At 43.4% G+C, this 13,210-nt stretch overlaps 1 long non-coding RNA gene and 1 pseudogene across 2 annotated transcripts in view; both read left to right on the top strand.

The window, feature by feature from the left end:
* LOC306643258 overlaps positions 1 to 13,210 on the top strand; it is a 193,018-nt gene that overhangs the window by 14,456 nt on the left and 165,352 nt on the right. The gene's annotated exons all lie outside the window — the stretch shown is intronic.
* LOC306642588 (E3 ubiquitin-protein ligase ZNF598-like) overlaps positions 1 to 13,210 on the top strand; it is a 54,568-nt pseudogene that overhangs the window by 10,147 nt on the left and 31,211 nt on the right. Inside the window, exon 4 of the transcript in view lies at positions 7,444 to 7,672. The product of the transcript in view is annotated as an E3 ubiquitin-protein ligase ZNF598-like (transcript). The remainder of the gene's footprint in view (positions 1 to 7,443; positions 7,673 to 13,210) is intronic.

A 13,210-nucleotide genomic window follows, 5' to 3' on the forward strand; every position in this document is an offset into this window, starting at 1 on the left:
AGGATCAGGTCCCTGCATCAGAGGAACAGGTGGGTGAATCTCAGCACCTTGGATCGAGTGGATGGTCCTGTACCTCCTGACACCAAAAGGCCCCAAGAGGCACTTCACCAGCAGGTTCATATACCAGAAAGCCCTGGGACTCACCAGTCTTCAGATTCTGTCCCAAGTCTGTGGTAGTGTGGGACAGGAGTATGGAAAAAGGACTAAAATCAGACCTAGGACGTGTATCCCCCAGGACATCTGACCTGGAATTCCTGGAACAGGCAGGGAGGATGCTGCTTCAGATCCAGACAGTCGGTGATGTGGTACTTAAGGACCACCCATAGGACTTGTTTGAATCTGGATCCAAATAAATCAACTGCTAAAATCCAGTGTTTCACACTATCACAGAATTTGAATGTGGCCTGGATATAATAAAAGTCCTACAAACATCAGAAATGTGTTTTTCCCTGCTCTGGGGGCAGAAGTCCCAGACCAACGCAGCTATGGCATCTGGGGAGGGCTGCTTCCTGATCAGGCAGTACTTCTTGCTCTGTCCACAAGTGGCAGAGAAGGCAAAGCTGCTTGGGCTCTCCTTGACAGGGACACTAACCCCACCTGCCTTCACTACATTGTTTCCTCCCAAAGGCCCCTCTGATGCCATCACAGTGATCAGGTCTGACCTTGGGGACACCATCCACAGCAGTATCCCATCAAATTCAGGGCCTGCAGTTTGTTCCAGGCAGTGTATGCAGTGCAGCACGAGGAGATGAGGTTTCTCAGCTGGGCACACCTGGAGGTTTCTGCTGTGCAGTGTGGGATGTGTGCAGTGTGCTTTAATTATGTGTCAAAAAAACAATTACATGGACTTTATACTTTCTGATCACAAGCAAAATGTCAAAATTCCAAGGCAAATGAGGAAAGCACCTGAAGGCTCTGGCAATGACAAACCACAAGCCCCTGTCCTTAATATAGCAAGAGCACATTAAAATCAACAAGGAAAAGTTCTCTACATGAACAGATGTGGCAGGAATAAGGAAGTCACAAGAGACAAAACCTGTCAGTCCTAGAGCCACAACATAGCCCAATGTCACCAGTTATCCAAGGCAGACACATGAAAATGAAAAAGCAGATTGTGTTTTTTGGGTTACACTAAGACTTAAGACTCAGACTCTCATAGTTGATGTGGGGCATCCAGAGCATGGTCTGCCTTGGCCTGCAGGGCTGGGAGTGTCCACTGGACAATGCTTCAATGGGTCTTCTGGTGAAGTGCAGCAAGAGCTGCATGCTTTGCAAATGTGTGCTCCACACAATTTCCCACAAGGAGCAACTCATGGGATCTGAGAGCAGGATGTTAACCAGGCGATTTGGGCTGGCCAAGTCCACAACCCAAAGTTCCAATGAGAGACCTGTTTCCACGGAAGAGTGGAATCCATGCTGTGAAACACCATGTACCCTCAGAAAAAATAGCACAGGCCTGTGTGCACTGGGGACATGTACAAAAATCAATGGTAAATTTTTTTTTTAAATGTGCTACTTTATGACCCAGTTTTGTTTCAGAATACATGTGTGACATCAATGGGTGACAATTTTAAACAGAGACAAAATATGAACATATGTGTGAAGATGCAGAAGGGGCACCCTGGCCCCTCTACACTCCCTGACTGTGGAACACCTTTCATGCTCTCCAGGTTGTTTTGTTCTTTAACAAGAGGCATATGTCATTTTCACAAGTGGTAAAGCCAGTGCTGGGAGTTGGGAAGGAACTTGGCTTTCCTATTGATCAGGTACTTCTCAGCTGAGAATGAGGTCTCTGGGCCACCTCAGGGCAGAAGGAGCCTGGGAGGTACCACCCTCCTGCTGTCTGCCATGGTGCTCATGCCGGCTCTGCATAGAGGAGCCATCCAGCACATTTGCACCTATAGCACCACCCAGCAGCTGGCCAGGTAGAACACACTATCCTAACCTGGGCTCTCACCAGGGGCCACTTCCACTCAGTCTGAGGGTCCCAGGTGAGCAGGAAGTTACCAACCTCCATCCACATCCCCACCCCTTCCACTGACCACAGCCAGGTTATGTGTCTGCATACCCCCGACTTCAACTCCAAAAATATAACCTGGAATGCATGGTTGAAGAGGTAGGAACTCTGGTCTGCGTTCTGCTCAGGTCCCAAGCACTGTCTGGGAGTAAGGTGGGCCATGTGTATATGTTCCAAAGAGGAAGAGGTTTCCTCCATGGGATGGGAGAAGTCCAAAAGCTTTCATGCTCTTGGCTCATGGTAACCCAAGGCTCTGTCAGCCAGGGTTCTGCACCACCACCAAGTCCTGCAAAACTCTGAGGAACTGAAGAGCACAGAACTAAGGGGTTCCGCAAGGTGGAATGGAACTCAGAGAAGAGAACAGTGGGGTGGTGCTGCAGGGTCTCAGGGAGGTGTAGGGGTGTTAAGCATAAGGTGGGGCCAGGGCTGAGGGTCACAGTCTGCCAGCTGCTCATCCTACAGCAGGGAGGACAGGAGGAATGACTGCCAACATCTTTTCCCCATGCTGGGTACCCAGGGAGCCTCTCTCAGGATGTAGGGACCTGGGGGCTGCAGAGGTGCCCTGTACCAGCCAGAATTGTGAGGCACAGCTGGTCTTGAACAAGTAGAAGTCTTGGCCACTCTGAACTATCCCACATGGTTGTCTGCTGGGGCCTCAGGGCAGTGGCCCAGCAGAAGGGGTGTAAGTCCCCTTCCCGCAGCCCCACCTGGACTCACTCCCTGACCATACCCTCAAGCCTGCAGCTTTTCAGCTTGTCATTTGAACACTGATGGGTCATAGCACAAAGGTGGAAGATTATAATATCCCCCCAAAACAACTCTGGGACACTAAGCTTGGCCACAAACAGGGAATGCCAAAGATGAATCTGCCAGCAGAGATATAATAAGATGAGAGCACGATGAGTTTGGTCAATGGAACACAGATATGCAAAATGTAATTTTTCCCATTAACATTATCCATAAGCTCCTGTCAAGGAAATACCTTATCCGAACCCAAAATGAATAATTGTGAGAAATTGCTATCTTGAGGGGAAGGCTTCCAGCAGAGGGATTCAATTTAGGGAGGATCTCAAGACTGGGCCTGGCCAGCTTCTGGGGCAAGAGACCTGCTCACCAGGCAGAGAGGTGGTAGGGGAAGGTACCACATCACTGGTCCTGGGACCCCTGGGCATCAGAAGGTGTGCGTGCCAGGGCCAGTGACCCCAGAGGCCATTCCTAGACCCTTGCATGGAAGCCTGCACACCCTCCCAGTCAAGGCAGCTTAATCAATAATGCCTAAACACCAAGATCCTCTCAGAGGCCAAGGAAGCTGTTGGAAGTTGCTCCTGGGGCCAAGAGGTCCCCATGGGAAGAAAGACACCAGGAGCAGCAAATTCTTACACCTTGTGTCTGACACAGAATGAACCAGGTGTGTGGGTCACTCCAAGCAATGTAAGGACACAAGGTGAAGCAAGTCCATCCTAGAAGTCCTGAAGTTACTTAAGATGGCGTAGTATTTGACACAACCTACACATAGCCTCCCATGTGTTCCAAGTCCTCTCTAGATTACTCATGATGCCTAATGCAATGCAGACTGTCACGAGCAGGTGTGCTGTTTAGGAAATCTGATGAGAAGAGTCTGTGCAGGCTCAGCACAGATGAATATTCTTTTTCTCTAAAAGATGATCACCTAAGGATGGTTGAATCCATGGGGAGGGGGAGGGCTGACTGATTAATGGCAGTGGCTGATTAAGTGCTTATCAGTGCTGTGGTTTGGTTGTGTGCCCACAGGACCACACACTACAGGTATGGTCCTGGGGGACCACGGGAAGGTGGAGGAGCCTTGAAGATGCACAGCCCAGTGGTGTCTTCAGGTCACTGGGGACATGACTTGGAGGTGAGGTGGGACCTAGCCCCTTCCTCATTCTCTTTTGCTCCATGTCCTGTGAAATGGTAAGTGGTCCCCACCATTGTACATGACCACACCACAGGTCCAAACCTACAGGGCCAACTGACCACAACCAGAACCTCCAAACCTGTAAGACAGAATGAACCTTTACTCTTTATAAATTGATCATCTCAAATATTCCATTATTGTTATGGAAAGCTGGAACAACCACCAATCTCCTTAAGAGGCAAAATGACACCACCTTAAAATATCAAGCATATATACTGTTAGACAATTCTACTTCTAGAAATTCATCCTAGAGATGTATGCACTCAATGCACAAAGTGTGTGCATGTATGTTAACTGTATCATCGTTTGACAAGATGAGAAATAAGACAACCCTTGCTAGAAGGAGCTTGATAAGTGCACTGTGTACCTCCACAGGATGCAGCACTGCAAAGCCACTGAGAAGACTGAGGTCAACCCACATCCCACATGTATGTTCATAGACAAGGATAACTTTGGTAAGGCAGAAAAGGACAAGGAGCAGGAAGAAGGTGCGGGACAGCCCTGTGGGGCTCACATGTGTGTATGTGTATGTGTGTGCCTGTGCAAAGTACTCTTGAAGGAGGCTGAAGTCTGCCTCCAGAGACAGTGAATAGAGGGGGAAAAGTGGGGAGACATGGGCGAGGGTGCTGGCAGCTCCACACACTTGGCATGCAACAAGGCAACTGTGCCCCTAGTGTGGTCGGCAGTCAGGGCACTCACACCACATCTCCCTTGGTGTCCAGCTGGTCACCTGCATCACAGGCAGCCCCCACTGTTAAGCACACATTGTTGGATAATCCCTTTGCTCCAGGGATGCATTTCAGAGACCTCTGCCTTGCGCTGAGCAAATGTGTTACTTTTCTTTTTTGGTACTGGAGATTAAACCCAGAGGCACTTGGCCACTGAGCCACATGCCCAGCCCTATTTATATTTTATTTTGAGACAGACTTGTTAGGTTGCTGAGGCTGCCTTGAACTTGTAATCCTCCTGCCTTAGCTTCCTGACCTGCTGGAATTACCAGCATGTGCCACTGCACTCAGTCACCCTGATACTTTAAACAAGCAGAACCCCAGCTTCTCCTCTATTGGCTAAGGTGACGTCAACAAGCCCTGGGTGACTCCAAAGCTGAGGTGTAAGAGCTATGCTTCCCAACCTGTTGATGCACAGGAAACCCTGAGCCCAGCCCTGGAGACACGGGTTCCAGAGGTGTGGGGAGGGCAGGAACTGTGTATGGAACACACAGGTGCAGCCTGGACACTGGGAAGCTGTTCTAGGGGCTGCCTTCACATGATGACCCTCTTCCACCTAAGGTAGAGGACATGGGGTCCTTCACTGTCACAGCAGCCCTGTGTGTGCTTGGTTGTTGGCCCACTTCACCATATAGGGTGCCAGTCACTGGGGACAACAGTGGGCAGCATGAGTCACACTTAGGACTGATGCTCTTCTAGCAGCTCCAGGCTGGAATCTGCACCCACAGTCACATGGGTAGGGTTTCTCCCCAGGGAGCACAGGTCACCTTTCTCATTTTTTCCTATAGTTTTCAGTTCTTTTCTCCTCTTAAAGGAGATAGGTGGTATCAAATTTGCAAAAGATGGGAGACTGCTAAGAGAAAGGAAAGGCATTCCTTTAATCCAGCCATTATGAAGAAAAATCTGAATTCATAGACCTCAAGCATTTCAGAGCAGGGCCTGTCTGATGGCAAGGGCCTGGGAAAGGTTAGATAAAGTTTCCATTGCTTTTGAAGAGTTCTGTGGTAAATACCAAGAAGTACAATTGTTAAGTAATGACATATGTACACTTCCATTTCCAAATGAAAATGGCAGCCTGTCAGTCTCACTGTGCAGGAACAGGTCCTTCCCAGCCCTGCAAACATCTGTGAGGTTCCTGGGAGGACCTGGGCTAATCTTCCTGTTTAAACTTGAGGACCATGTTGGATGCTTTATGAGCAATGTGCTGGAGAAGGATGGTTGGAGGCTCCCACAGTAGAGAAAAGCAAATAAAAACTACTCTGATTTCATCTCAGTGCAATCAGAATGGCATCTACCAAGAATACGTGCAACAATAAATGTTGGCGAGGATGTGGGGAAAAAGGTGCATTCATACACTGTTGGTTGGAATGCAAAATGGTGCAACCATTATGGACAGCAGTATGTAGATTCCTTCAAAATCTTGGACTGGGACCACCATTTGACCCAGTTATCCCACTCCTTTGTTTATACTCAAAGGACTTAAAATCAGCATACTACAGTGATGTAGCCAAATCAATGTTTATAGGAGCTTAACTCATAATAGCTAAACTATTGAACCAACCTAGGTGACCTCAACAGATGAATGGATAAAGAAAATGTGTATATCTACATGATGGAAAATTACTCAGTCTTAAGGAAGAATAAAATTACAGCATTTGCTTGTAAATGGATGGAACTGGAGAATATCATACTAAGTGATGAACCAATCCCAGAAAACCAAAGATTGAAAGTTTTCTCTGAAATGCAGATGATAATTCACAATAGGGAGAGCTAGGATATAATAGAGTTACTTTAGATTAGGTAGAGTGGAGTGAAGGGAGAGGAGAGAGTATGGGCAGTAGGACGGATGGTAGAATGAATCAGACATTATTACCATGTGTATATATATGCCTACATGACTGGTGTGATTCTAAGTCATGTACAAACAGAAGCATGAGCAATTATACTCCATTTATGTATATGTCAATGTGCATTCTACTGTGTTGTATAAATAATTAGACCAATTTTTAAAAAGTAGATTTAAAAATGATACCAACTTTCAGAAAAATAAAATAATAATATTTGTCATCAAATGGGTGTATATGGAGACTTTCAGGCTAAGTGAAGTAAGCCACTTCCAAAAAACCAAAGGTGAAATGTTTTCTCTGGTGTGTGGAAGCTAACCCACCATGGAAAGGGTGAGGGGAAGAATAGAAGTGCAGGACATTAAACCAGAGGGAATGGAGGGAAGGGAGTGGGGGTAAGCAACGGAAAGACAGTGGAAAGAATCAGACAGTTTTCCCACGTAGATATATGAAAACAACAGACGAACCCCACCCCAGTGTACATTCATAAGAATGCAACACTAACCAGAATAAGATAAATTCTATTATGCTTGTATAATTATATCAAAATCAATTAATCTGACATGTATAACTACAAAGAACAAATAAATCAATAGAACATACAAAGTAGTATTTCCTGGGTTTCTTTAAACATTTTTATAGTACTGAAATAAAATTAAAAAGAAATGAAAAGTAAAGGGCTTTTTAGAATGGGTTTACTCTCTTCCAACTTTCCACCAAATGAGGACACAACTGTTAGGACAGACGTTTCCCACTCTGACCTCCAGAACAGTGGGGAACAATTTTCTGTTCTTCACAAATCTGAGTTTTCACTAATAAGAATTAAAACTGAGAAATTGAAAGTGTCACTGACTAATCATCTAACAATACCTTCAAAACCAGATTTCTGTGATGAAAAGTCACTGCTTCTTCTGGCAGGTGGGTGTCTGTGCAAGGGGCAGGCCTCTGCCGCCAAGATGTGTTGCAGCTCCTAATGGCGGTGGGCCGTGCCACCTGGTGTTGCACCAGACCCCAGCACCGCACCAACCGCTGTTTCTTCTTTCTGGATTCTCCTCCACGTCCAGGGTCCAGGAATAACCTCTGCAAAACTGGTCCCACGACAAAGAATAAGCTCCACAGAACTGAAGCAGTCTGCACAGCTATCCCGGTGACACAGCATGTCTCTCTGTCAGAATGCGCTGCCAAGGGTTTATATAGCACTTGGTCCACTGCTATTGGTCCAAACTTATGCTAATTAGGGTTTGAAAGAACTACCAATGCTATTGGTCCAAACTTTTGCTAATTAGGGTTTGAAAGCTGTACCAATGCAATTGGTCCAAACTTCTGCTAATTAGAGTTTGATACACACTAATGATATTGGTCAGTTCTTTTTTTTTTTTTCAAAAATTCATTCATAGCAGCCCCAAACTCCCATACTGAGAATAACCCCAATGTCAATCAACTTGTGAATGAATGGACTGGAATGTAGCTAAATAGGAAAGTGCTTACCTTGCATTCCCAAAGCACTGGGATCCAAAAAAAAAAAAGAAAGAAAAAAGTAAAATAGAGATGGAGAATGAAGAGAAACCCAGAAAAAGAAAACAAAAGCAAGTAAACAAAATTTATCAATACTCAAAACTAATGGAACTATAAAGGTACCAGACCTTTTTTCCACTTATATTTTTTATCTATCCAAACAAAATATACCCAATCAACAATACTATGTGCCACTTTGTTGTGTATAGACTTCATATGGATTCCTCAGCATTGTCTTCACATATCGCTGATTAACCACATTTCTAAGTGATCTTTCTGAAAACTCAAATGTAACTGTGTAACTTCTTTTACTAAAATTCTTTGGTTCTCCTAAGGATGAAATCCTTGTTTGCTAAGGGTTTGAGAAATGGCCTGTCTAGTTCTCCTGCTCCGTTCACCCTGCTCCCTCACCCACCCTTGCTAAAGCTATGCTATTCTGTACTGTCTCTACTACACTCTGTCTCCTAAAGTGGTAGTACCCTGAAACCAGCTAGGACTTAGATGCATCCTCCCACATCCCTCTAGAAACTGAATTCTTAACTCTACGGGTACCCATATAACACATTCTTTAATCTGAAATTCCTTTCTTTACTCTTCTCAGACGAAAGAATTAAACATGCCTGGGAATCCAAGATGGTGGTCTAGAGGGAGGCTGCGTTCCTTGTCGCTCCACAACGCTGGATTCAAGCAGAGGATATCTGTTTCTCGGTGAGGCAGTTTTTGCTGCTTATCGATCCCCTGCTCTTTACCCCATTTGTCTGCTGTGATCACCTGCAATCTGCCAGCATATCAACACCTTTTTTGAGAGCAGATTTCTCACTCTCAGGCGTCTATCATCCGCCATTTGCCTGCCTCTCGCTGGTCCATTGCTTGCCTTACCCCTATCCATGACCCAACACTCGAGTTTCACCTCCCAATCGTCCGACAGCTGCCAGCAGATTGAACGCAGACTGCCAGTGGAGAACCAGCTGCCTGCTGCTGCCTGAAAGTTCACTGTTACAGTACCTGCAGGTTTGATTACACGTGACTGCCTACATTTTGAGACAACAGCCAGGCACTGTAGGACCCCTGGCTGGACTGACTAAGTCCCGTCTCCAGGATCCATCAGCCTAATGGATCACTCGCTGCCTCTGGGGCCCTCACATCAACTGACTGTTCCCTGCTGCCAGGACCCCCAGACCAACTGACTGTGCCCTATCACCGGGAACACAAACCAACTGATTGCACCAGCCTCCTGAATCCCACAACCACACCAAACACACCTGACCTCCAGGACCACTGCTGGACCAACTGCATCCTGTCTCCAGGACCTCCAGCTGACCATGTCCACCCCTGAGCTGCGCTCCCCATTTTCCAACAGATTTGGAAGCCACAGCAGCCATTTTGGATAATCCTGGAAGCCATAGCTCTGATATTCGGGTGGGGCAAATCTCATCCTGAGATGCCTGCTGGAGGCTTGAAGCTCATTACCAGGTACCACTTATACATCAGGCTATTGAACACTGGGAGGTTTCATTAGTATATTCTATTATACAGTAGATTTTCTTTTTCTCCTTTTTTAAAAAAATATTTGTTTTTATTTCTTTATGTTTCTTGCTTTCTTTTCCTTCTGTTTACTTGTTCCCTCAGAGTCGCTTTCTCCCTTATTTACATGATGTTATTGTCCCCATAGGGGCTATTAGGTCTAGGATTGCATAGTGTCTGATTTGGGCACTGCTAATATTGATCTCCCCTTAAAGAAAGGGTTTTGGAAACCTATAGAGCCACTATAAGCCTATAGGGGGAAATCTGCAATACCCCAGATCTGCAGCACTAGAGGGGAAGATTCATGAACATCATAAAAAAACAGGGAAAGAAAATGATCCAAACAAATCTAGATTCTATAGTAATAGAATCCAAAGACAGTATGCTAGAAGAAATGTCAGAAAAGGACTTCAGATTATACATGATTAAGATGATTTGTGAAGCAAAGGATGAGATAAGAGAGCAAATGCAGGCAATGAATGATAATGCCAATAAGCTGAAAGAGCCCCTGCAGGAAGCAAAAGATCATTTCAACAAAGAGATAGAGATTCTCAAAACAAACAAACAAACAAACAGAAATCCTTGAAATGAAGGAGACAATAAGCCAAATAAAAAAACTCAATGGAAAACATCACCAACAGACTAGACCACTTGGAAGACAGAACCTCAGACAATGAAGACAAAATATTTAATCTTGAAAATAAATTCACCCAAACAGAGAAGATGGTAAGAAGGAACAGAATCTCCAAGAACTATGGGACATCATGAAAACACCAAATTTAAGAATTATTGGGATTGAGGAAGGCACAGAGTTACAAACCAAAGGAATGAAAACCTATTCAATGAAATAATATGAGAAAATTTCCCAAACCTGAAGAATGAAATGGAAAATCAAATACAAGAGGCTTACAGAACACCAAATGCACAAAATCACAACAGATCCACAACAAGGCACATTATAAAGAAAGTGCCTAACATTCAAAATAAAGATAGGATTTTGAAGGCTGGAAGAGAAAAGCATCAGATTACATATAGGGGGAGACCAATATGGATAGTAGCTGAATTCTCAACCCAGAGTCTAAAAGCTAGAAGGGCCTGGACCAACGTATTTCAAGTTCTGACAGAACATGGTTGCCAACCAAGAATTCTATACCCAGCAAAACTAACCTTCAGATTTGAAGATGAAATAAAATCCTTCCATGATAAACAAAAGTTAAAAGAATTTCCAAATAGAAAGCCTGTGCTACAGAATGTTCTCAACAAAATATTCCATGAGGAGGAAATGAAAAACAATGGAGGTCAGCAAAGGAAGGAACTACCTTAGAGAAAAACCACTCAAAGGAGAAATCAAGCCATCTTAAAAACCAAAAATAAGCCAAATTACTGGGAGTACAAATCATTTCTCAATAATAACCCTGAACGTTAATGGCCTACACTCATCAATCAAAAGACATAGACTGACAGAATGGAAGAAAAAGAAAGACTCAACAATATGCTGCCTGCAAGAGACTCATCTCATAGAAAAAGACATCCACAGACTAAAGGAGAAAAGATGGCAAAAAACCTACCACGCACATGGACCCAGTAAAAAAGCGGGGGTTTCCATCCTTCTATCAGATAAAGTGGACTTCAAGCCTAAGTTAGTCAGAAGGGATAAAGAAGGACATTTCATACTGCTTAAGGGAACCATAAATCAGGAAGACATAACGATAGTAAATATTTATGCCCCAAACAATGGTGCACCCCTGTACATCAAACAAATCCTTCTCAATTTCAAGAATCACATAGACCACAACACAATAATTCTGGGCCACTTTAATGCACTGCTGTCACCACTAGATAGATCTTCCAAACAAAATCCAACCAAAGAAACCATAGAACTCAATAACACAATCAATAACCTAGACTTAATAGACATATATAGAATATTCCATCCATCAACGAGTGGATACACTTTCTTCTCAGCAGCACAAGGAACCTTCTCAAAAATAGACCATATGTTATGCCATAAAGCAGCCCTTAGGAAATGCAAGAAAATGAGATACTGCCTTGTGTTCTACCAGATCAAAATGGACTGAGAGTAGAAATCAATGACAAAGTAAAAAAAGGAAATTACTCCAACACTTGGAGACTAAATAATATGCTATTGAATGAAACATGGATAACCAAAAACATCAGGGAGGAGATTAAAAAATTCTTAGAGGTCAATGAGAATGATGATACAACATATCAAAGTCTCTGGGACACTATGAAACCAGTACTAAGAGGTAAATTCATTGCATGGAGTGCATTTCAGAAAGGAATGAAAAGTCAACAATTAAATGACCTAACATTACAGCTAAAAGCCCTAGAAAAAGAAGAACAGAATAACAGCAAAAGTAGTAGAAGACAGGAAATAATTAAAATCAGAGCTGAAATCAATGAAATTGAAACAAAAAAACTATTCAAAAAATTGACATAAGTTGGTTCTTTGAGAAAGTAAACAAAATAGATAAACCCTTAGGCACACTAACAAAGAGAAGGAGAGAGAAGACTCAAATTACTAAAATACATGATGCAAAGGGGAATATCACAACAGACACCACTGAGATACAGAACATAAAGAGAAGCTACTTTGAAAATCTGTATTCCAACAAAATAGAAAGTACCGAAGACATTGACAAATTTCTAGAGACATATGCTCTTCCCAAACTGAACCAGGAGGACATACACAATTTAAACAGATCAATATCAAGCAATGAAATAGAAGAAACCATTAAAAACCTACCATCCAAGAAAAGCCCAGGACCAGACGGATTCACAGCCAAGTTCTACAAGACCTACAAAGAAGAACTCATTCCAATACTTCTCAAAGTATTCCAGGAAATAGAAAAAGAGGGTACCCTATCGAACTCATTCTATGTAGCTAATATCACCCTCATACCTAAACCAGGAAAAGACACATCAAGGAAAGAAAATTTTAGACCAATATCCTTGATGAATATAGATGCTAAGATCCTTAACAAAATATTGGCCAACCGTATCCAAAAACATATTAAGAAAATTGTGCACCACGATCAAGTGGGGTTCATTCCTGGAATGCAAGGATGGTTTAACATCCATAAATCAATAAACGTAATCCATCATGTCAATAGACTTAAGGATAAGAATCATATGGTTATTTCAATTGACGAAGAAAAAGTATTTGACAATATACAACACCCCTTCATGCTGAAAACACTAGAAAAAATAGGGATAGTAGGAACGTACCTGAACATTGTAAAGGCTATTTATGCTAAGCCCATGGCCAACATCATTCTTAATGGAGAAAAACTGAAACCATTCCCTTTAAAAACAGGAACAAAACAGGGATGTCCCCTTTCACCACTTCTTTTCAACATTGTCCTCGAAACTCTAGCCAGAGCAATAAGGCAGACTAAAGAAATTAAAGGGATAGGAAAAGGAAAAGAGGAACTTTAGCTGTCACTATTTGCAGATGACATGATTCTATATTTAGAGGATCCAAAAAACGCCTTCAGAAAACTTCTAGACCTCATCAATGAATTCAGCAAAATAGCAGGCTATAAAATCAACACGCATAAATCTACAGCATTTTTATATGCAAGCGATGAAACAGCTCAAAGGGAAATGAGGAAAACAACTCCAT

The sequence above is a fragment of the Sciurus vulgaris genome, assembly GCF_902686455.1.
Source record: "Sciurus vulgaris genome assembly, chromosome: 13".
Taxonomy (NCBI): domain Eukaryota; kingdom Metazoa; phylum Chordata; class Mammalia; order Rodentia; family Sciuridae; genus Sciurus; species Sciurus vulgaris.